Source organism: Diabrotica virgifera, chromosome 1 (assembly GCF_917563875.1).
Source record: "Diabrotica virgifera virgifera chromosome 1, PGI_DIABVI_V3a".
NCBI lineage: Eukaryota > Metazoa > Arthropoda > Insecta > Coleoptera > Chrysomelidae > Diabrotica > Diabrotica virgifera.
This window is the reverse complement of record NC_065443.1, coordinates 179,739,483-179,765,005: the sequence shown is the minus strand read 5'-3', so window position 1 is coordinate 179,765,005 and position 25,523 is coordinate 179,739,483. Positions and strand designations below refer to the sequence as shown.

The 25,523-nt window shown below is 30.9% G+C and overlaps 1 protein-coding gene and 1 long non-coding RNA gene across 3 annotated transcripts in view; one reads left to right on the top strand and one right to left on the bottom strand.

Annotated features, from left to right (window-relative positions):
- Nucleotides 1-25,523, top strand: part of LOC126878913 (phosphatidylinositol 4-kinase type 2-alpha) — a 598,768-nt gene that overhangs the window by 428,405 nt on the left and 144,840 nt on the right. The window lies entirely within an intron of this gene.
- LOC126878918 (uncharacterized) lies at nucleotides 7,271-9,571 on the bottom strand. Its single transcript, XR_007695876.1, has 2 exons — nucleotides 9,285-9,571; nucleotides 7,271-7,553 (listed from the first exon to the last, which is right to left on the bottom strand). It is a non-coding gene; the product is annotated as an uncharacterized LOC126878918 (long non-coding RNA).

The window sequence follows — 25,523 nt, the reverse complement described above, 5'->3', positions numbered from 1 at the left end:
TAGTAGCCAGTCTCTAGGTATCTCGCCAGATTTATATATTTTATTAAAGAGGATAGTTATTGCGCATGATACAATAACCCAGTTACCTCAGTAACCTCAGTTATTGTATCATGGTTATTGCGCTTAAATTTTCTTCATCTATAAGTTTAATCAGCTCGATGTGAACTTCATCTGGCCCAGGAGCTTTGCCAATTAGGAGATGTTTATAGCATGTTGGACTTCAGATTTTAATATTATGGGAGCTTCTGACATTCCTCCACTTCAATGCATGTGTCCATCATCCACTTTTCCTTAGCCTCTTTTATTTTGCTCCCTATTGATTTATGTTTTCTCCGTATTTATCTGGGTTTTTGTTTCTGTATTTTCTTCTTTGCTTCATAATCTACATTATTTCTTGAGTCATCCAAGGTTTTCGGCTTTCTTCTTTCTTTTGTAGAGTTTCTTTTTGTGTCTTTATAACAGAATCTTTGATTTTGCTCCAGATAATGTTCACGTTGTCAATGTTTTTCATTTCTAAAGTTAATTTTTTCATTTCTTGATTGATAGAAGTCTCTTGAGCAACCTTAGTACTTTCGGATTTTATTATCTTTTTTACCCTTACTCTTTTGGAGGCAAGGATGTTATGATCTGATGGGACATCTGCTCCAGGGAAAGTTTTAACGCCTATAATGGAATTTCTAAATCTAGTCCAAGCTGTGGGTGAAAAATAGGTCGATTTCAGGATATAATCAAATACTATAGAAGGGTAATACATACAACTCTTGACATTTCCCATTACATTTTGGGCAGCAAACAAAACTGCGCCATCTAGTGGTATGGATTGTAACCACAAACTATGAATGACATGGAAAGATCGAAGATCTGTCAGTTAATCTAATCCATTAACCTAACTTTTTGCGTGTGTTTAATCCATCCTCCCATATCACTGGTTTAATCAAATGTTTAACGTTTATTATATGTTTATTTTGAAATAAAAATGGATTTTGTAAATCTGCTATTACTAAATGAACTTAATGATGTGGCAGAATCAGACAGAAATACATGATTTAAATCTAGATCGACGCCAGTTACGCCAATCCATTTGAAATTGATGACCATACCATGTATGTTTTTATGAAACATTTCAGTGCCAAAATCTATTACTGTGAGGTGAGATAAAATTAAAACATTGTAACTACCAAAGATTCGGAGTTTTTTATGTTTTGTGATAGTGCTAAAAATTTAATGGACTAAGCTCATGTCGTAAGTTTTTATAATATGCTTCTTTTATACAATGTTTTTTTCCTATTAATATCACTGTATTTACTGAAAAAATAATTATAATTTATTTTAAACTAAATGAAACAAATAAATTTTGTGAAAGCTTGATATTAACAGAGTTTTTTTTATCCTGCCCTTTAAATTAATGATTTCAACCTCAAAATATAGATTACAGACAAAGAAGTCAGCTACTTCATCCATTTAGTGAAGACTTTTTGTTTACATATTTGTAAACATCAGTTCATCTACATTGGTAAACAAAACGTCTTCAATAAATGATGAAGTAGCCGAATTCTGTACCTTTATTCTCCATCATCTGTATAAATAAAGAATACTCAAAAGTGGTGGGTTTTTCGATCAATATGTAGAGAATAGGCAAAGAATTCGGCCCTATCAGTAAAAATCATCACATCATCTAAAAATGGGTTTGATAAGAAACAAACATCCATAGAGAGATATAAAAATGCAACAGTTGTTACCTTAAAAAGATATCAACTAACAAGATGTAAGGGTAAATGTTTACATTAGTAAGGATCACTAAAAATGCGTAAATTTTTTGGACTTAGCCTAAAAATTGGAACAAAGGCAAAATTTTCATGTTTTTGTTACGGAACAAACAAAAAGTGTAGAAATGTTTAAAACAATTGAAAAAAAAATATAAAATATGGAAAATTTAAAACTAGCCAGATTAAAATGCTATCAAAGTACAAAATACCTTTAGTTATTATAACATATATAAACAAATTATAAATACCATTCATTATTTTCGCATTAAATTATACAAAAATAAATAATATTGTAAAATGGCCAAAAATTCATTGTTTGGAAAAATAAGTCCAGCGCGCTTGCACACAATATAGGATATTCTGATCATGTTCAATGTTGCCAAATGTACATTTGTGTTTTTCGGAGTAACTATTGAACTTAATTTTAATAAAAGTTATGTATTATTATGAGTTTTTTTTGGGGATTACATACATTTACAATTATTTTTTTATGCACACTTGTTTGCTACCACTTGTTCTCTTGCTGTTGAAATAAGTTTTAAATGTTAACTGTACTTAGTTTTTTACAAACTTAATGTTTAAATGTTTATATCTTACATTTTTAATGGTTTATTTGACGAACTACTTTCCTTACATATTGGTATAGCTGTATCTTTTTAGGGAACACCTGTTGCATTTTTATATCTCTATAGATGTTTGGCAGACACATGTTTCTGACTCATTACATCAAATTTGTGGCAATAATGTTAAAAGACCCTGAGGATTCCAGAGCAATAGCTAACATATCCACGGAAGAAGCTACAGCTGCCTGAGGAAAGGTATGCCAAACGTTTAGAACATTTCAAACAATTAAACAAGGAATGGTTAATGAGAGTTTAATAGTGAACTTAAGGTTAGAAAGTATATATCGGCATGTCTTGTAACAAGGATGAAAAAAAAAGTATGTATAAGATGGAATGCAACTGCAGACACATGTTTCTGACTCATTAGTCGTCATTATTACGGTAAAGCCAAGTTAAAATAGGTGTATGTTAACTTGGGAAAGGATCACTACAGTAGCAATACAAACAATTTCTAGCAATAATGTTAGAAGACCCTGAGGATTCCAGAACACCAACTAACACATCCACAGATGAAGCTACAGCTACCTGAGGAAAGAAATACCAAATGTTTAGAATGTTTCAAACAAACAAACAAGGAAAGGTTAACTTATACCTATTTTAACTTAGCTATACCATACTGATGACGACTAATGAATCAGAAACACATATCTGTGGTTGCATTCCATCTTATACATACTGTGTTTTTCTTTCATCCTGATTGTGAGACATGCTGATATATGCTTCCTACCTTGAATTTACTATTAACTTGCATTAACCATGAGGAAGTGGTTCGAGCACTTCAAAAAATAAAGAAAGGAAAATGAACCGGAGAATATTCCTGGGGAAGTGTGGAAGGCATTAGGAGAGAAAGGAACACACTGGCTAATAGGTTTATTTAATAGAAATATGGAAGTTGGATGGATGCCATATGAATGGAGAAGCAGTAGGTATATTAGTACCTGTTTACAAAAACAAGGGAGATATATCGATACATTTTTGGCAAAGTAACGTAAGTGACATTTTTGGCGAATCATCCTTTTCCATTAAACAAACTCTATTATTGTTTAGAAGGTACTGCCAAAGTGTTGTAAGCCTAGATATATTATGTTTGAAATAATTCTAGACTTACTACACTTTGGCAGTACATCATCATTCTCTTTGCCTTATCCCTATATGGGGTCGGCTTCCCTAATTGCATTTCTCCACACAATTCTATCTTGGGTCATATCAATGTTAATCCCCTTTACCAACATGTCCTGCCTTATCGTCTCCCCCCAGGTCTTCTTTGGTCTTCCTCTCCTACTCCTTCCAGGAATCTGCACTTCAGCTATTCTTCGTATTGGGTGATTAACGTCTCGACGTTGAACATGACCAAACCATCTTAACCTATGCTCTCTCATTTTGGCATCAATTGGTGCCACACCTAGACTTCCCCTAATATACTCATTTCTAATTTTATCCTTCTTTGTCACTCCACTCATCCATCTAAGCATTCTCATTTCCGCCACATGCATTCATTGTTCCTCTTTCTTTCAGCTAAGCTGAAGGGAAAATTCTATAAAACAGCCATAAGACCGGCTATGATGTACGGAACTGAATGTTGGGCAGTGAAAAAGAAAGAGGAACAACAAAAAGAATACACTTTGGCAGTACCTTCTAAACAATAATAGCTTTAGTTTAATGGAAAAACATAAAATGTCACTTACATTACTTTGCCAAAAATGTATCGATATAACAATGTACAAACTACAGGGGACGATATAACCATTAAAGAAAACCTTCCAAGAAATAGAAAACAAATCCAAACTGAGAGGACTGAAACGACAAGAGACGCACACAGCTTTGAAAAGGTTGAAACATTCAAATATTTGGGAGTATTAGTCAACAGAAGAAATGAAAGTGTAGATATGAAAAGAAGAATTCAAGGAAAGAGAAATTCAGTCCCTGTAAGTTGGAACCATGTGGAAAACTTTTTTATTATTAATTTTATGAAAAAAAGTTATTCTTCATAAACAGATAAAGATTACAGATTAAGATAAAAATATCTTTTAGTCTAAAACATGATTCAACCATCAGATATCAAATGTTATGAATATTATTTATACGAGGTATGTCAAAAAGTATGAATTTCACTCAAGAGTAAAGTAGCCTATTTTTCACAATATGGAAAATTGCTACATATTATGAAAAGTTGTTTGGAATTAAGAACTACATTCTAATATGCAATTACATATTTCTAATTGAAATTTTTTTTTTTAAAACCAACATTATTTTCAGTTATTTCAATTCTGATAATTCCTTTATCAATAATTTTACGAAAAAATGTGATTCTTAATAAAAAGTTCTGCATGGTCTAAAACCTAAAATACAACCATCTTATATCAAATTTTATCAATTTTATACGAGGTATATAAAAAAGATGAATTTTGATCAAAAGTAAAGTACCTTTATAATTCAGAATATTTCAATCAGAAGTATGTAATTGCATATTGAAACAAAGTTTTTAATTCTAAACAACTTTTCATAACAATTTTCGATATTGTGGAAAATAAAGGTGTTTTACTCTTGAGCGAAATTCATATTTTTTGCCATACCCACCTCATAAAATTGATAAAATTTGATATAAGGTGGTTATATTTTTTAGGTTTTAGACAATGCAGAACATTTTATAAAGAATCAAGAATTGGTTATCAATAATAATTTAAGAAAAATTTTTAATTTTTTTTTTTAATTAGAAGAATGTAATTGCGTATTAGAATGTAATTCTTACTTCTAAACAACTTTTTATAATAACAATTTTGTGCAAAATAAAGCTACCTACTTTACTCTTGGGCGAAATTCATATTTTTTGACATACCTCTTATAATATTCATAAAATGTGATATCTCATGTTTGAATCTCAGGTTTTGGACTATGCAGAGATTTTTATGAAGAATAACTTTTTTTCGTAAAATTAATAATAAAAAATAAGTTTTCCATATGGTTGCAACTTACAGGGACATACTGTATATATAAACTACAGGGCCATAAAACTACTTAGTCACATCATGAAAACATGGGAGAGTAATCGATTGAGATGTTGGTTGAAAGAAGGAAGACAGCGACAGCTAAAAGTAAAATCGGTAAAAATCCTTATATAGATAGATAGATGATAGACGGATATGTGAAAAAACTGTAATATCCGATAATCAATTTGGCTTTATGCAGGGCATATCAACAACAGATGTCAATTTTCATTTGGCAGTTGATGGAAAACACAGGAATAAAGAAACATACCCTCATATGGTATTCATTGATCTTAAGAAAGCATATGGCGTTCCTCAAGAGATTCTGTGGTAGGCACTCTATAAGGAAAGAGTGGCCAATGAATATGTAAAGATTGTGATTTATTCTCATTAGTTTTGGATCAGTAAACAAGGAAACTACAAGGTAACAGAGTCCCTGGTAGTTAATGTATCCTTATAATGTAGTGTTAGTAGGAAATAGTGAAAGCTACTTAGAACAAAAATAAGAACTCATTTTAGGATAATATATATTATATTGAAGTCTATTATTATAAAAAAATCACTAAAAAATTAAACACTAAACTAATTAAACTAAAAATCAAATACTAAAATAAAAGTTATTATACTAAATTTACAATCAAGATGCAGTAGAAATAAACAAACCAAGGCACTTCATTGTTACGAGGAGCGCCCTCGAATCATGATTTACAATGTATAAACTTTGTAAATCATGAATTGAAATTTATACAATGTATATACATTGAAAATTATAATTTGGGACTGCTTTTCGTAACATTGAAGTCTCTTGATTGTGAATTTAGTATAAGTAGTACCTATTTAGTACTTATTAGGTTTTTTTATTTTTGTTTAATTCCCTATTTGTAAATTAATTTAAGTTGGTTAGGGCCCTGAATGAAGAGTATACCTACTAGTTAATTTATTGTCTCCAGTTTCCACTTCCTTTTTTGTATTTTTTTTTGCTTTTTATTTATTAGTATCTAAACTAAATTCGCTCAGCCAAGATCCATTTTGACAGATTCAGAGTAGGAAACATACAACACAAAAATTCCTACCTCACACTATTAAATACTGCTCAAGCTCAAATCAACTTCATTAAAAAAAAGAAAAATTATTGGAAATAGTGCGAGTGTAGTGTAGGTGTACTAAACTCGATAAAATTTTGTGGAATTTATTTCCTCAAAATATTTTAATTTTGTACAATAAATAATTTTCTCATTTGTTATCAATACGTTATAAGGGTGTAAATAAATATTGATTGGCGTAAGGTAGGTATATGTTATTTATCTCTGTTTACTATTAATAATATTGGTGCTGAGTATTGGTATGTTTGCTTGTGTAGTAATTTCCAGTGACGTCTAGCAACCTAACTTCCCAAAAAATTACCAATATCACTAGACAATTGTGTCTCAGATTGTAGTAAGTATATGCGTGCATAAGTATTATATGTGTGAACATCTATGATACTATAAATAACATGAAAAAAAGTATTTATAGTATCACGAGTCACACACAAACAACATCGTTTCACAAATAACAAAATAACATAATAATAACATAACTACATAATAGCTACAGGACATGTAATTTTAGCATAGAAGAAGAGTTTAAGTGGAACAGATGGTCAAGGTTATTTGTCACTTCAAAAATTCAAAATACTTGTGAAGAGGACGACTGCATAAGGCAGCAGCTGCAATGGCCGCCGAAACATGTTTTATGTTAAATTTATTTGGAATTATCTGAAACAATATTTATGCAGGCTCACTCATTACTTTAGTGAGCGATATGAGATATACTATATCTATTATAGTATAGGTACCTCCTGGTCAGTAACAAGCTTTAAGGGTAAATAGAAGGATCATTAATCATTTGATACATGTATCATTTTTTTATTCTTTATTTAATTGACCTTTGTATAATTCAATTTTTAAATTTAATAAATCAATGAATTTTGTGTCTCTCTTCTGCCCTTTCATTTTCTCTGGCACAGTTGTGTTGTACCCTTTCCTTTACATTTTTGTGTTTCTATCTGAAGCAATTGAGCTATGTTGAGTATTAGCTTTCTTGTAATACATTCTCTAGTTTATTATTGGTAGCTTACTTCTGGAACTAGCTTTTTTCTTTAAGAACGCAGGATTCCATCTTCTAGATGTTTGTCATATCTGTAACAATTTTTTTTATTTAGAAAAGTGAAAGGTATCTACTAACAAATATTAAAATTAGGTTTTATTCTTGTTATTGGGATTCTTCAATTTGCCATGTAAATTATCCAATCTTTAAAAATATTGTGTTTTGATATATACCTCGTCCAATTTACTTACCGTTGCACGTCATCCGCGCCATAGCCTGTGACACGATACCAACACGAAATATCTAGGCGGTAGGTGTGTTCCCCTTTAGAATCATTTTGATTCTAAAAAAGAACACACCCACCGCCTAAATATTTCGTGTTGGTATCGTGTCACAGGTTATGGCGTGGATGACGTGCAACGGTAAGTAAATTGGACGAGGTATACATAGTTGGTTTAGCCCTAGTTTACTATTCAATATACCAGTTGGATGGATTATAAATCTGTAGAGTTTTGACAATGATTGATATGTCCATCTAGCCTAACTTTTCAGAGCATTTTGAAAATTTGCCCAACCCAAAAACGAAAAGTAATCAACATAAAAATCAAGTAGTACATCAAGTTCTGCCCTACCTAATACAACCAAAATTATCCGTGCTCCTAGGGACCGAAGGTGGCACAGATAATTGAAAAGCACAGATAATTGAAAAGCACAGATAATCCGAACATTTACATACTGCTTAGGTATAATACATATACTATCATAAAAAGGTAACAGAAAAAATAAATCTTTCATTATGAGTCTCTTTTTTGTCATATAAAGTTTCCGTCAAGTGATATACGATGACGTTATTTTGATAATACCTCAAAAATGTAACTTGAGTAATAGAAAATCATAGCACAGATAATCCGCACCCAGATAATCGGGGTTCTACTTTAAGTTAAAAGGGGGTTTTACCTTCATCATACACATACCAAACTCTACCAACTTGAGCACTAAATAGCACACTCTTACTAAATAGCATATCAAGCAAATAATCTCATTCTGGCTAAAATCAGACATAATATCAAGTTTTGCCATACCACTACAGAAATATAGCATTGAATTTAAATAAAAGTTTTCCCCACATTAACAAATTTTTACATCATTGAACAGTTAATAGATTTAATAATCATATATTATAATTATGTGAACAAAATTACCACTGCATCTGTTTCATTAGCTAGCTTGTCTTTATATAAACTTGTCTTTGTCTTCTTTACATACAAATCAACCGTTTTCTACTAATTTAAAATTGCTTTACCTCTTGTTCAAGATCTCCAGTAAACTTTTTCACCATAATCAAATTGTTGTCTGATTAAAATATGGAAATGTATTGGTAAACCTTATGACTTTATATACTTATTAAGTTGCAATTCTTTGATTTACTTACATTTCCTTCTTCCAAAATGGAAATAAAATAATTTTGATTCTGTCATTATGCGAAAATCTAATTATGTTAGGTTAGGTTAAAGCTAAAGCTGAAATTAATAAAATAAACACAAAATCAGATGTGTTCCGAGTCCAAACTTACTTTTTAAGCTTATCCATAGAGAAATAAAAACATTTCTCTATGAGCTTATCTACAGGATAACTAACTAGAACATAAATTGATGTGAAAAGACGGGTACATTTTATTTGGCGAATAAATACTTATTCTCCAGATAGCTAATAAGAGCATATTTATCCGGAGGTGAAAAGACCGGGCCTAAGTCAAATTTAAAATACATGCCGCTAAATACTTTTAAAAATCGACACAATTCCCAATAAATATTTCTACTTACAAATTTTTATCTTTTGGCATTCTAAAAAATGATTTGTACTCTTTTTGCTGTTTATAATTGTTACAACCGTACATAGCACACACCACACTCATTTTGCAAGACATTTTTGTGTAAAAGTACAAACACAATTTAGAAAAATTAGCTCGTTATCCAAAAATTAATAAAATTTGAATGTTTACAACAAATTTGACTTTGTCAAAATGTAGTTACAATCCAAGCCGATAGTGGCGCTAGTGGCAACGTGCTGCCAGTTTTCTGTGGGAGTTGGACGTATTACCCTTCTATAGTATTTGATATAATTCAGGAATTTTTGAAACCTATCAGGTGTTGTAAAAGACGATGCCAGGAATAACTTCTACTAAAATGTAACGAAATATTTTAGGAGGTTTTTAATTTATGACGTTTTTCATTTGTTAAAATTGCAATTTTTAAAGATTTTTCATTTTGCAGCTTAGGATATTCATTTTAGAGAAAAGCTTTTAATACTCCAGGCTGTGGGTGAAAAATAGGTCGATTTCAGGATATAATTCAGGAATTTTTGAAACCTATCAGGTGTTGTAAAGGACGATGCCAGGAATAACTTCTACCAAAATGTAACCAAAAATATTGTGCGCTTTTTTTATATTACGATTTTCATTTGTTAAATTTGCAATTTTTAAAGATTTTTAATTTTGCAGCTTAGGATATTGATTTTAGAGAAAAACTTTTTAATAGAAAGTTGTAGTAAATTAAAGAACCTACAATTTGAGCTATGGTAAGTTAAACTTCGTTTATTGGTTGTTGCAAAACAGCCTGCGAAAGGTCCAAAATGGCCGTTTTTTGCAATTGCATTATTTATTGTACAAATATTTTTTTTATTTTTTAAAGCTTTAAAGTGAACATCTTTCAATTCCAAACATAAAAATAAGTTGTAAAGCCAGATTAACGAATTTGTTGCTTAGATATTATAAATTGTTTATCCCAAGAGGTCAAATGTCGAAGGCTACAACTTTTAAAAAAAAATCGTAAAGAGTTGGTGAAACATCCAATCTCCTTCAAAAGAGTGTTATTTTCATATGATGATGTAAATAAATGCGTAAAACATTTTTAAACCTCTAATTTTTGGGTTTGAAAATAAGGGGGCAAATTTCGTTATAAACATTTAGTGCTGAAGCGGCCCTATACATCCTATGAGTTTTTAACTTACAGATTATTGTTGCTGATGACTAAACGAAGATTTATAAAAAAAATTAAAAATTTCTACGGCCAACTGAAGCCGAGATAATTTTTGGGTTTGAAAATAAGAGGGCAAATTTCGTTATAAACATTTAGAGCTGAAGCGGCCCTGTACATCCTATGAGTTTCTAACTTACAGATTATTGTTGCTGAAGACGAAACGAAGATTTATAAAAAAAATAAAAATTTTCTACAACCAACTGAAGCCGAGATAATTGTTTTTTTTTTCTTAAATCGTAGTGCCTTTATTTATAACAATTAAGAAATTATTTTAGAGTCATTGACTAAAGAAAGACTTATATTATCTTAAAATAAAAATTATTATAAAATATAATTACATTTAATTATTAAAAATTATTTTTAAAATCGGTGCTTTTGCGAGCCGCCGAATTTTGCAAATCGCCCGGCTCGCTTCAAATCTGCGCGCTCGGAAAATTTCTACGTAACTTGTATCAAATTTTGACAGAAAACAATTTAATAATATTACCATTATAATATACAGTCTATTTACCACTGTATTTGTTTTTCTTGATAAACTTTTATATGTGAAATCTCATTTCTGAAGAAATAATATTACAAAAATGATACATATGTATATATGAAATACAATGTATTATTATAATGTATATATTAATTAATTAAATTATATTAATTAACTTTTTCATTGTTTAATAAATATAATAATAATAATGTTACTTCTTATTATACAGTATAAAACTTTTTCTTATTGTAGTGACTAATCCGTCTTGGATGTTAGCGACCATCATGGCAATTTGGCAAACCCCAGGTGTGATTTTGATGACTTCGGATTCTCCTGCATCTGCTTGGATAGCGCTGTTTGATTGCAATACAGATTACTGATAACTCTTAAAATACAGGGGTCCGTCAGGGATATACCTATACTATCACCACTGATGTTTGACATACACGCTAAGTAAATCTTTCAAAAAGCAGTGGATGACGTTGAAACCGGCGGAATTCGAATTAACGGAGAATGTATCAAGAACATATAAAATACGCAGACGACACGGTGGTATTCGCTGAGAGTTCTGAAACCGTCTAGGAGTAAATGAACAGAATCACAAAAGTCAGTCAGAGATACGGACTTTCACTAAACAATAAGAAAACAAAATGTATGATGATCTCTAAGAAGAAACAGCAATTTGGACGAACCAGTGTGAACGGTCAATAAATAGAAAGAACAAAAACGTACACCACCTTGGTACTAACCTCAATGAAAATTGGGACTATTCCATAGAACAATTAAAGGTAGGATAGAGAAAGCAACATCTGCATTTAAAAAAATGGCTAAGTTATTCATTATGTTATGATTTATCAATACCCACAAAAATCAGGTTATTGCGATGGTATAATATTATATTTCATTGAGTTGAGTTGTGGACTCTCACAGACGCCTCCTACCACAAAATTGTGGCTTTTGAAATGTGACTTTATCATCGAATCCTGATAGCGACCACGTTACTAATCAGGGTGTTTTGTTGAGAATTTAAAAAAAATAAGAGCTGTTAACCCTAATAAAAACAGCCAGAATCGAATACCTCGGTCACATCATGAGGAACAGCGAAATATATGAACTGCTGCAACTAATCTTGCAGGTAAAAGTAGAAGGAAACTGAGAACCAGGAAGGCGAAGGATTACCTTGCTAGAAAATTTACGTACGTCGTTCAACACAACAACTACAAATCTTTTTAGAGCAGCAGTACCGATTAAGTGTGCAAGTACAGATTGCCATGATGGTCGCCAACATCCAAAACGGATAGTCACTACAAGAAGAAAAAGTTTTATATTGTATAATAAGTAACATTATTATTATTATATTTATATAACAATGAAAAATTAGAAATATACAGTATTTCTCATGATCATCTTTCAGTGCGTCACAGTTTTTCGATTGCTTTCTAACGCATTAAATTGTATGTGACAGAAAATGGCGCCATAATAAAAGAATAATTTTTTTTAATTAGATAATAATATTACAAATATAATCTGTATAATTTATAAGACTATAATATTATTTCTTCAGAAATGAGATTTCACATATAAAAGTTTATCAAGAAAAACAAATACAGTGGCAAATAGACTGTATAGTATAATGGTACTATTATTAAATTGTTTTCTCTCAAAATTTAATACAAGTTACGTAAAAATTTTCCGAGCGGATTTGAAGCGAGCCGGGCGATTTGTAAAATTGGGCCGCTCGCAAAAGCACCGATTTTAAAAATAATTTTTAATAATTAAATGTAATTATATTTTATAATAATTTTTATTTTAAGATAATATAAGTCTTTCTTTAGTCAATGACTGTAAAATAATTTCTTAATTGTTATAAATAAAGGCACTACGATTTAAGAAAAAAAAAACAATTATCTCGGCTTCAGTTGGTTGTAGAAAAATTTTATTTTTTTTATAAATCTTCGTTTCGTCTTCAGCAACAATAATCTGTAAGTTAAAAACTTACGAGGATGTACAGGGCCGCTTCAGCTCTAAATGTTTATAACGAAATTTGCCCCCTTATTTTCATACCCAAAAATTAGAGGTTTAAAAATGTTTTACGCATTTATTTACACCAGAATATGAAAATATAACTCTTTATAAGGACTCTATGAAAATATAACTCTATGGATGTTTCACCAACTCTACAATTTTTTTTTCAAAAAGTTATAGCTTTGACATTTGACCTCTTGGGATAAAAAATTTATAATATCTAAGTAACAAATTCGTTAATCTGGCTTTACAATTTTTTTTATGTTTAGAATTGAAAGATCTTCACTTTAAAGCTTTAAAAAAAAATTATTTGTACAATAAATAATGCAATTGTAAAAAAGGGCCATTTTGGACCTTTTGCAGGCTGTTTTGCAATAACCAATAAACGAAATTAAACTTACCATAGCTCAAATTGTAGGTTTTTGTAATTACTACTATAATTACGGTAATTTTAATTTAATATAACTTTATATTAAAAAGTTTTTCTCTAAAATCAATATCCTAAGCTGCAAAATTAAAAATCTTTAAAAATTGCAAATTTAACAAATGAAAATCGCAATATAAAAAAAGCGCACTATATTTTTGGTTACATTTTAGTAGAAGTTATTCCTGGCATCGTCCTTTACAACACCTGCTAGGTTTCAAAAATTCCTGAATTATATCACGTTTTTTTACCCACGGCCTGGGGTATAAATAGAAAGTTGTAGTAAAGGAAAAAACTTACAATATGAGCTATGGCAAGTTTATTTTTGTTAATCAATTATTGCATAACAGCCTGCGAAATGTCAAAAATGGCCGTTTGCAATTGCAGTATTTACTGTAAAAATAATTTTCTTTTATTCTTTATGCCTTTTACATGAAGACGTTTCAATTCCAAACATAAAAAAAAATTGTAAAGCCCGATTGGTGAAATTGTTGCTTAGATATTACAAATTGTTTATCTCGAGAAGTCAAATGTCGAAGGCTATAACTTTTTGAAAAAAAAAATCGTAGAGTCATTCCTAGATCCACTCTCCTTCTAAAGACATATTTTCATATTCTGACGTAAATAAATGCATAAAACATTGTTCAACCTCTTAATTCGGGTTTGAAAATAAGGGGGCAAATTTCGTTATAAACATTTAGAGCTGAAGCGGCCCCTGTATATCCTATGAGTTTCTAACTTACAGATTACTGTTGCTGAAGACCAAATGAAGATTTAAAACAAAATAAAAATTTTCTACGACCAACTGAAGCAGAGATAATTGTTTTTGTTTTCTTAAATCGTAGTGACTTTATTTATAACAATTAAGAAATTATTTCTGTCATCTGTCATTGACTAATAAAAGACTTATATTATCTTAAAATAAAAATTATTTTAAAGAAAATTACATTTAATTATTAAAAATGATTTTTAAAGTGGAGTGGCTATTTATTTTTCTTGACGACTGTGATTTATTTTGTCGGTTGTCCTTAGCAACTAATAGTAAATTGAATCACGGTTTTTGCTCCAAATTTTAAAGAACCGCTTGGATTGACATGAAATTTGGGATACACATAGATAACTTATCAAAGAAGAAAAGTGATATTGGGCCCATGTGTGCTTTTGCCCTGGGGGTGTTTCGCCCCTTATGGGGGATGAAAAAATATACGTTCAAAATAAGACTGGAAATGGATAAACTGGATAAATGGATAAATACGTTCATTTTTCAACAAAAGAGAACACGTTTTTGGGCGATTTTTTGCAAATAACTCAAAAAGTAAGTATTTTATCGAAAACAAAATTCATAGCCCATAAAAAAGTGATAAATGGTGTAGGTTTGTATGAGATCCCTAGACACAGTAAAATAAGAATTCTAAGTAATAAAAAAAAGGTTCATACTCGCCAAATTTTAAATCGAATATTTCAACATGAAATAACTAAAAAATGCAGCACTTTTTGGGGAAAACTCATTATTAAACGCTTTTCTTTAGTTTAATAGTTTGCGTCAAATCTTTAGACGTTAATTTGACTGCCTTATCTTTAATGCAAATGAATGAAAATTTTTAGACATATGCATTTACGGGAACAGTACACGAATAGTCGATATTTTTTTTTATGTTTATTATTTGTTTAAATAAAAAAAAACGATTTTAATGGAAAATGCTTTAATTCTCTTGTTTTTTACAATGTAGAAACTTGAAACTTTTACGGATTGTAGCTAATGATACGAACTATACATAATTTCACTTTTTACGTTAATTTTTTACGTTACGCTTCATAAATAAACAATAAAGTTTCAAATTTTAAACGCTCATATATTTGTTTATATAAAAATCGGCGTTTATTCGTGTCAAATTTCAATACGATACGAAACAAAACTTAACCAAAACTCGAATTCAAAAAAAAATCGTGGTTTTATCGTAGTCTTAGAAAAACCACCGGTAGAGACGTTTTGTGCACAAATAACATTAGAATTCGTTTTGGCGTATTAATTAATTAAACGCTTTTCTTTAGTTCATTCGTTTGGGTCAAATCTTTGGACGTTAATTTGACTGCCTTTTCTTCAATGCAAATGACCAGAAATTTGCAGACATATGCATTCGCGGGAACAATACACGAATAGTCAATAATTTTTTTTATGTTTATTAATTATTGTTTTTCTTGTTTTTTACAATGAAGAAACTTAAACTTTTACAGATTGTAGCTAATTATATGAACTATACATAATTTCACTTTTTACGTTAATTGTTTACGTTATGCTTCATAAATAAACAAGAAAGTTTCAAATTTTTTGCCCATTCCGACTACTTTTCATGTTTGTACATCATATGGTTTATATGTACATATTTTAATAAACATGACGATATATTTTAATGTTTGAAAAGTGTAAGACTAAAAAGTAAAAAATAAATAAATTTGAAAAAATTTTTTTTAAGAAACGCTTTTCTTTAATTACGAGTGACTAAAAGCAAAAAATAAAAAAATTGAAAAAATCTAACACATTCGTTAAAGAAAAGCGTGGGGTGAAAACCGTTTATTTGATGAAGACGCGCCACGCTTTTCTTTGACGAATGTGTTAGATTTTTAAAATTTTTTTATTTTAACTTTTTATTAAAAGTTATTAAATTTTGTTTTTTAAAAAAATTTCTAGCATTAAATGTAAGGAAGTTACGTTCAAAATAAAGTTGATCCCTTTTTATTTGGTAAAATATCGTGAAAATCACCCCTATTTAGCATCCCAAATGAAATTAATCATTACCACTTAACGAGTTGCTTTACTCGTGTATGTATCGTTTATATGATCTGTAAGTTTCATGTGTTCAAAGTGCTTAGTTTTGAAGGGACTGTAGTTGAAAGGACTTGAAGTAGTTAATAATCACGAGTGTGTGCAAATTTTGAACAGCCATATCTTCACCAACTTTTACCTTACAGAAAAACAAAACATCCAAAATTAGCGTTACCAGGTGTCCCGATTTGGGCGGGACGTCCCGATTTTCAGGGGTCTGGGGACGCGTACCGATTTGTACCTGATCGGGACACTAAATCTCCAGATTTTCACCCACGAAAACCAATTTCAGGAGGACTTGCAGTGATTATGTTATAAAAACTATGTTATAAAAACAAGGCACTCCTAAAAGCGGCAAAATCGAATGAGAAATATAATTAAAAAAAAAATAAATAATTTACTTATTCTACGATTTTTTTTTGTAATTTTGTCTGATTATTATTATTATTATTATTATGTAGGATTAAATACAGATTATAGAAACATCTTGTAGTCCAGTAAATGAACGGGAAATACGGCGATACCGTGTAATTTTCAGGATCAACTCCGAATTGCATGAAAATTTGGACGGCTTGTGCCGTTGGTTGCTTTTACTCGGGGAGTGATAGTCACCCCTAGTTGGGAGGTGAAAAACCGCGCGTTTAAATAAGTTCGGAGATGGATAAATTGACTAATTCTAAGCAATTTTAGTTCTATAGAATTTTAACTTGCTTAATAGTTTTCGAGTTATTTATGAATGAAAACGTTTATTTTTCTACTAAAAATTACGTTTTCAGGCGATTTTCACAAATAACTCAAAAAGTAAGTATTTGGTCGAAAAAAATATTCTTGGCAAAAATGTGGCATAATATAAAAAAAATGAAAAAAATTGTGAACTCGTAAAGTCTATAGATCCAGCAAAAGCAAAGTTGTAGCTCATAAAAAATACGTTTTTATTCGTCAAATTCCAAATCATATATTTGGAATTTTGGATAATTATGAAATAATCAAGAAATGAAGCGCTTTTCGGGAAAAACCAATTAAAACTTTTTTAATAAAGCTTTATTTTTATGTTTTAATAAAGTTTCTAGCATCAAAACGTAAGCGAATTATGCTCAAAATCAAGTTGATTCTTTTTTTTTTTTGGTAAAAAATCGTGAAAATCTCCCCCTCCTTAGCACCCCAAATGAAATTAATCGTTACCGCTTTACAAACAATTTACTTTACTTATGTATTTTTTACATGATTGAAAGGACCTGAACGAGTTTCTAATCACGAGTGTATGCAAAATATGAACAGCCATATTTGAACCAATTTTTGTCTAACAGAAAAACAAAATGAATATATTATATTTATACAGCAAAACCTACCTACTTTTTACTCCTTTAAATTTTTAGTATCCCTAATACTTTTTAAGTTATTTTGAAAAAAGGGCATTTTCCAATATTTTAGGAAATTTTGTTTTACTATAAAATCAATTTTTTTCAAAACTAAGCACTCCCAACCGGTAAACCTTACAGATAGTATAAACAATAAACATATAAAGTAAATGGTAAAGCGGTAACGATTAATTTTATTTACGGTGCTAAATAGGGGGAGATTTTCACGCCTTTTTTTACCAAAAAATGGAACCAACTTTATTTTGAGCGTAACTCGCTTAGTTTTAATGCTAGAGACTTTTATTTACTACTGGACTATTGTTGTTTATTTGTCCCGATCTACAACCCTAAATCCCTATTTGTTTTTGCTTATGTACCGATTAAAAACAAATCGGGCCTGGCAACACTATCCAAAATACTCAGAAAGGAAAAATCTACATTTTTTACTCTTTGCGATATTTGGTATCACTAATAAATTTTAAGTTATTTTGAAAAAAACCATGTTTTCAAAATTAGAAATTAAAAAAAAATTATTTTAAAACCATTTTTTTTAAATAAGCCCTTTGAATCGATGATACTTACAGTTCATATAAATAATACACAAGTAAAGTAACGTGTGAATCGGTAACGATTAATTTGATTTAAGATGGTAATTAGGGGCTGACTGTCCCGAGTTTATTCGACCAAAAAAAAAAGAGACCAACTTTATTTTGAGCGTAACTTGCTAAATTTTGATGATAGAAACTTTTTTAAAAAACAAAAATAACGCATTTTTTAAAAGCTTTAAAAAAGTTGTAATGAGTTTTCTCCAAAAAGTGTATCATTTTTTGGTTATTTCACGTTGAAATATTAACTTTGAAATTTGACGGATATGAACCTATTTTTCATTAGGTACAACTTTGCTTTAACTGGGTCTAGAGAGTTCGGACATACACCACTTTTTTCAATTTTTAATGGGCTATGTTTTTGCTAAGAATATTTTTTTGATAAAATACTTACTTTTTGGTTTATTTGCAAAAAACCGCATAAAAACTTGTTTTTTCTTTGTTGAAAAATGAACGTTTTACTCGCAAATAACTCGACAAGTATTAACTTAGTGAAAAAATTCTATAGAAAAAAGTTACTTACAATTAGTCAGTTTATCCATTTCCGGACTTATTTTGAACTTATATTTTTGCATCCGCCATAAGGGATGAAACTCACCCCCAGGGCAAAAGCACACATCGGCCCAATATAACTTTTCTTCATTGACATGACGTTATCTATGTGTATGCCAAATTTCATGTCAATCCAAGCGGTTCTTTAACCTTTGTCGAGCGGCATAATTTTACACCGTTAACAGACGGCAAAGTTACAATTGTACCTGTTATATATATTTTTTTTAAATTCGTTAATCTAAAGGGAAATATATGTTAATTTTAAGATAATATTATTTATTACTAGCATAACTGGTAAAAAATTGTTGAATATTGCAATAAATAAATAATAATATTCGTTAATTTGTTCTTGTACGGATTTACAAACAAAGATTAGAAGCCGCTATAACGTGACCGCTCTTATCTGTCGTAAATTCTTGAAATTACTACAACAATAAACTTGAAAATAGTGACCGTAAACAAATTCTAGTAGGAGTAGCATTGACTGCGTTCACCAGATGCAAACACATTCACAAATGTTTGCGCTTTGATTCTAAACTTGTTGACAGCGAACTGAACGGATGGTTGTTTAGGTTAAAATTTGACATTTTGCTTGCTTGGTTTGAACGTAACCTAAAATAAATTTTCTCAATAAATACGTTTTTGAATTTATTTTTTTTTATTAAAGAAAAAAAAAATTTATTTAATAGATAATAACGTAGCAGAATGTCTTCAGTAGCCTTTATTTTATATATAAAACCCTTATCAATATATTTTACAATATATACAATTTAAATTCCCGCCATATTTCAACACGTTTGCAAAGTTCAACTTAAATATGTTATGTTTGCAAAAATGGCGACCGCTTTCCAAACATGTTTGACGTTAGCAAGTCGTTCAGAACCATAAAGCGCAAACTGATTGCCAACGTTTGCATCTGGTGAACGCGCCCATTGTATTGTATTTCAATTGGAAACAGATCTCATCCCCATTTAGTTGTTTGGTGTTTATCAATACCTAATATCAATATCTAAAAAATTATCATGAATAGTGATTATAGGTACATCTAGTATACCGAAATGGCTACAAATTAGGTGTACATACATAGAAATAACAAAGAAAACTTGCGCGAGGTGAGGATGATAGAGTATCTGGCCAATGATACGTGCAGCAATGTCTTGTAATTCTTTCAATACCATGCTAAGATTTCTTTGATTTGACAATGAAAATATCCGCGAAGAACGCAAAAAAACCGAAGATGCACTCATACGAGATATCTAGACAATGCTGAATAAAAATTTGCTACAAGGCTCCAAACCATCCAAATGCATAACCACCGACTAACAATTATGTCCATTTAGAGGCCTTACAAATTTAGAATACCTTCCAAACTCGCTAAATATGGGATCGAAGTATTTTTGGCTTGTGATACATCAAAGCTCACACAAGATCATCTTTATATTGGAAAAACAGCATACGGTTCCCGACCAGTTAACGTTGGCGAACAAACAGTTTAAGATCTGATCACGTCTAATAAAGGTTACGGACAGAATGTTACCACAAATAACTTTTTTACCAGTATTGAATTCGCTAAATTCTTGAATTTATGGCACATGACGTTAGTAGTACTAGTAGGCACAGTTAGAAGAAATAAGGGCATGCTAATGCCAGCAAACAAGGAAAGAGCTAGTTTTTCCACAAATTTTGCATACAATCAAGTTGCTACTGTATGTTCTTAGGTATATGTGCCAAAGAAAAACAAAGCAGTAGTGTTACTCTCGCCCATGCATATGACGGGAAAAGTAGAAGACAGTGAAGTAGCGAAACCGGAAATAATCCAGTATTACAATAAAACCAAAGCGGAATTGATAACATGGATAATATGCTGGGTAAGTATTTGACCAAATACTCACCCAGCATTTTATGTCGAGTATTGCGGTGGCCCTTGGCCTTTTTTTATAATATAATTGACGTCACTGGCTTAGCATGCTACATTATACATCGAGAGAATAATCCATTAGAAAAAACAAAGGACTAACGCAGGCAATTTTTGAAGGATCATTCTAAAGAGATTTGGTTACCTTCATTTCAATCTCAAAGTAAAAACCGGATGATGATTAGGAGTCATTTTCTTCGTAGTGCTGTAGAAATGGTCCTTGGTTGAAACAGAGTATGTATTTGCTGTAGATACTCCTCCTCAAGTATCTCACAGCATTCGTGGATCTATGTACTCCAGTAACCGGAAGTTGTCATATTTGTCTAAACGAACGGAAAAACAGCGTAAAACGAGAAGTACTTGTGGAGTATGTTTTCTATCTGTGTGTGGCGAACATTCTTTGTCTAAAACGGGTCTGCTCCAAAATCCCGACAGCCAAAATCCCGACAGCCACAATCCCGATGGCCAAAATCCCGACACGCCAGAATCCCGACAGGCCAAAATCCCGACAGGCCAAAATCCCGACAGGCCAGAATCCCGACAGGTTTGATAAGTTTCTTTTTAATATATAATTACATTTATTTCTTGTTTTTTTGTTTATGGTCATCTGTTTTTTATTTTTTGTTACTAAACAAAAGTATTTACCATTCAATATGAACTAATTTTCTAAATAAAATTTCTAACATGGGTATATGAATTAAATTATTTTTTTTGCCAATATATAGTCCAATAATATAATGTATAATCAAATCCTGAATTCAAGTTTACTTTCATATAATAGATATTATCATGTCACTTACAACCTTCCATTTCAGTAAGTATAGCTTTTATATTATAAAATGAAGTGTTTAAATATTTTTTTCATTTAAAATACATAAAGATTAGTATTGTCCTTTTCATGATCATTTTTCAGTGCGTAACAAATGATAGGAAAAAGGGTAAGTCCGTGATAATACACATTTATGACATTTATTCTAACATGACATTTTAGTTAAATCTGACAGTTGTCACATTTCATTTTTAGTTTGGAATAAAAACAAATCAAATGTGTTTCTTGCATTTATAAAATGGTATTTTCTTTGATTTGTATAGTCTTATAAATTATACAGATTATATTTGTAATATTATTATCTAATTAAAAAAAAATATTTTTTTATTATGGCGCCATCTATCGACAACTAGAAGAAATATTATAAAAATGTCACCGACGAAATGTAATCACCGACGTGCCTTTTTTTCTGTCACATACAATTTAATGCGTTAGAAAGAAATCGAAAAACTGTGACGCACTGAAAGATGATCATGAGAAATACTGTACCCGTGCTTATTAGTAAGTAATAATTTTTCAATTTCAATACTCTATAATCTATAATCTATAATATGATTGCATTTGAAATGGTATTGCATTTGAAAAGGAAACAATAAATATTCAAAATGTAGTGGTCGGAATTTTTACTTATGTGAGGATTGTTGCATGTCGGTGTTTTGGCCGTCGGGATTTTGGCTGTCGGGATTTTGGGCGCCACCAGTCTAAAACGATATGTATGTGTTGCGAAAATCCACACTATCATTATTTTTGTATTTTGAATCAAATAAACTATCATTTAAATACAAAATGTATTGTTTTTTAAATCATTTATTAAAAAGAATGTAAAAGGTACAAATGTACCTATGCCGTCGTTTATGGGGTAGGAACTATTTAAGCCTCCTTCTGCGAATTGAAAAAAAAATTTTGTTACATTTTGCTCACATAATCTACTGGATAAATGTAGAGATCTCGCAAAAGATCAAGTCTTTACCTCTTTGAAAAAAAAAGTTATCACAATTTGAAAACTCAAAAGTTACAATTGTACCTATGCCCCCGACGAAGGTTAAAATTTGGAGCAAAAACCGCGATTCAATGTACTATTAGTTGCTAAGGGCAACCGACATAATAATTCACAATCGTAAAGAAAAATAAATCACAACTCCATTTTAAAAATCATTTTTAATAATTGACTGTGATTTTCTTTAAAAGAATTTTTAGTTTAAGAAAATATAAGTCTTTCTTTAGTCAATCGCTGAGAAATAACTTCTTAATTGTTATAAATAAAGTCACTACGATTTAAGAAAACAAACATAATTATCTCTGCTTTAGTTGGTCGTAGAAAATTTTAATTTTGTTTTAAATCTTCGTTTTGCCTTCAGCAATAGTAATCTGCAAGTTAGAAACTCATTGTACAGGGGCTGCTTCAGGTCTAAATGTTTATAACGAAATTTGCTTCCTTATTTTCAAACCCGAAATAAGAAGATGAACAATGTTTATGCATTTATTTACGTCAGAATATGAAAATATAAGTCTTTAGAACGAGAGTGGATCTAGGAATGACACTCTACGATTTTTTTTTTCAAAAAGTTATAACGTTCGACATTTGACTTCTCGAGATAAACAATTTGTAATATATAAGCAACAATCGGGCTTTACAATTTTTTTTTATGTTTGGAATTGAAACATCTTCATTTCAAAGCCTAAAAGAATAAAAAAAGTTATTTTTACAATAAATAATGCAATTGCAAAAAACGACCATTTTGGACCTTTCGCCGGCTTTTTTGCGATAATTAATTAACGAAATTAAACTTGCCATAGCTCAAATTGTAGGTTTTTTAATTTACTATAACTTTCTATTTAAAAGTTTTTTCTAAAATGAATATCCTAAGCTGCAAAATTAAAAATCTTTAAAAATTGCAAATTTAACAAATGAAAAACGTCATAAATAAAAAACGTCCTAAAATTGTTGGTTACATTTTAGTAGAAGTTATTCCTGGCATCGTCCTTTACAACACCTGACCTCCAGGCATACAGTGTATGGGAAGGGGGAGGTAATCGAAACCATGTGTTCATAATTGCCAGGTTTTAGGTTTTCTTCTTGACAAAATTGAGCCAATCTGTCGCCTGTAGTATTTCTTGTTCCTAAACCTTAATCACCTATTATATTATCCACTCGGCCTTTTTCTATCTTTGCATTTAAATCACCCATTATTATTGTAATTTTTTCCTTCCTGGTGTATTGTAAAAGTTGTTTAAGTTGTTCATAAAAATGTTCTATTCCAGCTTCTGATTTATCTCCAGTTGGAGCATACACTTGCACTATATTAATGTTAACTGGCTTACCCTGTATTTGTAATAACCCTCATTCTACCTGAAAAAGGAACAACATTTAAAACGGCTGCTTGGAATCTCCTGGAGATGAACCCCAACTCCCAACTCCATATAATATTATCTCGGGTGTCATTTCCGGAGTAATATATCGTTTTATTCATGACCAATGTTTCACCGGAACCAGGCCAGCGCATTTCGCTTATGCCCAATATTATTCTAAGTTCAGTCTGTTCATTTCCTTAATCGTGTTGTGCGTCGTTCCTTGTTCGAGCAAGCTACTCAGATTCCATGTCCCGAAATTTAAAAAGGATTTGTTCTCTAAATAGTTATTTGCAACATTCGGGTGGCTCCTCCTCGCGGTGATTCTTAGCACCCCTCGACCATTAAAAGGTAGGTTCATTTGCCTTTGGGGCCAATTTTTCAACCCCAGGAAAAAAGTTCCCTCCCTTACTAACTCATCCGCCCGAAAACGTTGGTCAGTGGTCAGTTAGTGAGGGATTGCTTATACATACCAATAATATTTATTGTTTTTTTTTTTTTGTACATACTCATATCTTTAATTCATTTATTTATTTTTTAAAACCTTTTTTATATAAATGTCCTAGATCTCCGGTCTAGAGGGAGCATTGATGAAATTGAGTATATATTAGCTGTTTACAGGCTAATTGTATAATCCTCATGCAACAAAATATCTTTCGACAAGTATTGTCAAGTCTTATAAGAATAAACGTGCTGTAATATCAAACTCACCTGCCATCCGTCGTAAATCGCCTTAATGTTCATTACAACGAGCTTTAGACATCCTCTCTGATATCTTCTTCAGAAAATCCGAGGTCTCAGTCTCCTGAGACCCCAGATCTCTTCTTCTTCTTCATGTGCCGTGCTCGATTATCGAGCGTTGGATATTAAATTGGCTATAGTAATTTTGTTGACGGCAGCTCGAAAAGGAATGCAGAGGATCTGTTAAACCAGCCTCTCAGGTTTCTAAACCATGACGTTCTTCTTCGACCTGGCCCACTTCTTCCGTCTACCTTGCTTTGTATTATTAAATGGAGTTATCTTATATCTCTCTGAGTGGCGCATAACATGGCAAAATATTTAAGTTTGCGATTTTTAACTGTTCTCACGACTTTCGTAACTTTTCCCACCCGATGCAAAACAACTTCGTTACGTAGTGGGGGGGGGGGGAAGTATGCTAAATGTGCAGTCACTCGAGCGTTATGGGGACCTATTGAGTTGTGAAGATTAGGTCCTAAAGCCAAAAAAAGTTAAGTAATGTTTTCCATTTTAGTGGGGACTTTCCATTTTTTAATTTAATTTTCCATTTCCAACAATCTTTTTTTCAATTAGAGCGCCATCTATCCATAATTCGAAAAAATGTCTTGAATAAAAGTTACTTATTTTTACATAAGGAATCAGAATCTGCAATAAAAAATGGGGGCTCCTGTTTAAGATTTTAAAGTAACCTCCCTACTCACTTCTATGGGGAGTACTTCTTTTCAAAAATATTGAATAAGTGTGTTTTTCAGTTTTTCGATCTGATGTTCATTTCGCGAAATATCGCGGAATTCTTATTTAAAATTTTAAATTTACCCCCACCCCTCTCCGTGGGGAGTCGTGTTTGGTATCATTCGATAGATTTTTGAAAAATATTGATGAGGACGTATTGTTTAGTTTTTCGATCTGTCGTTTATTTCGCGA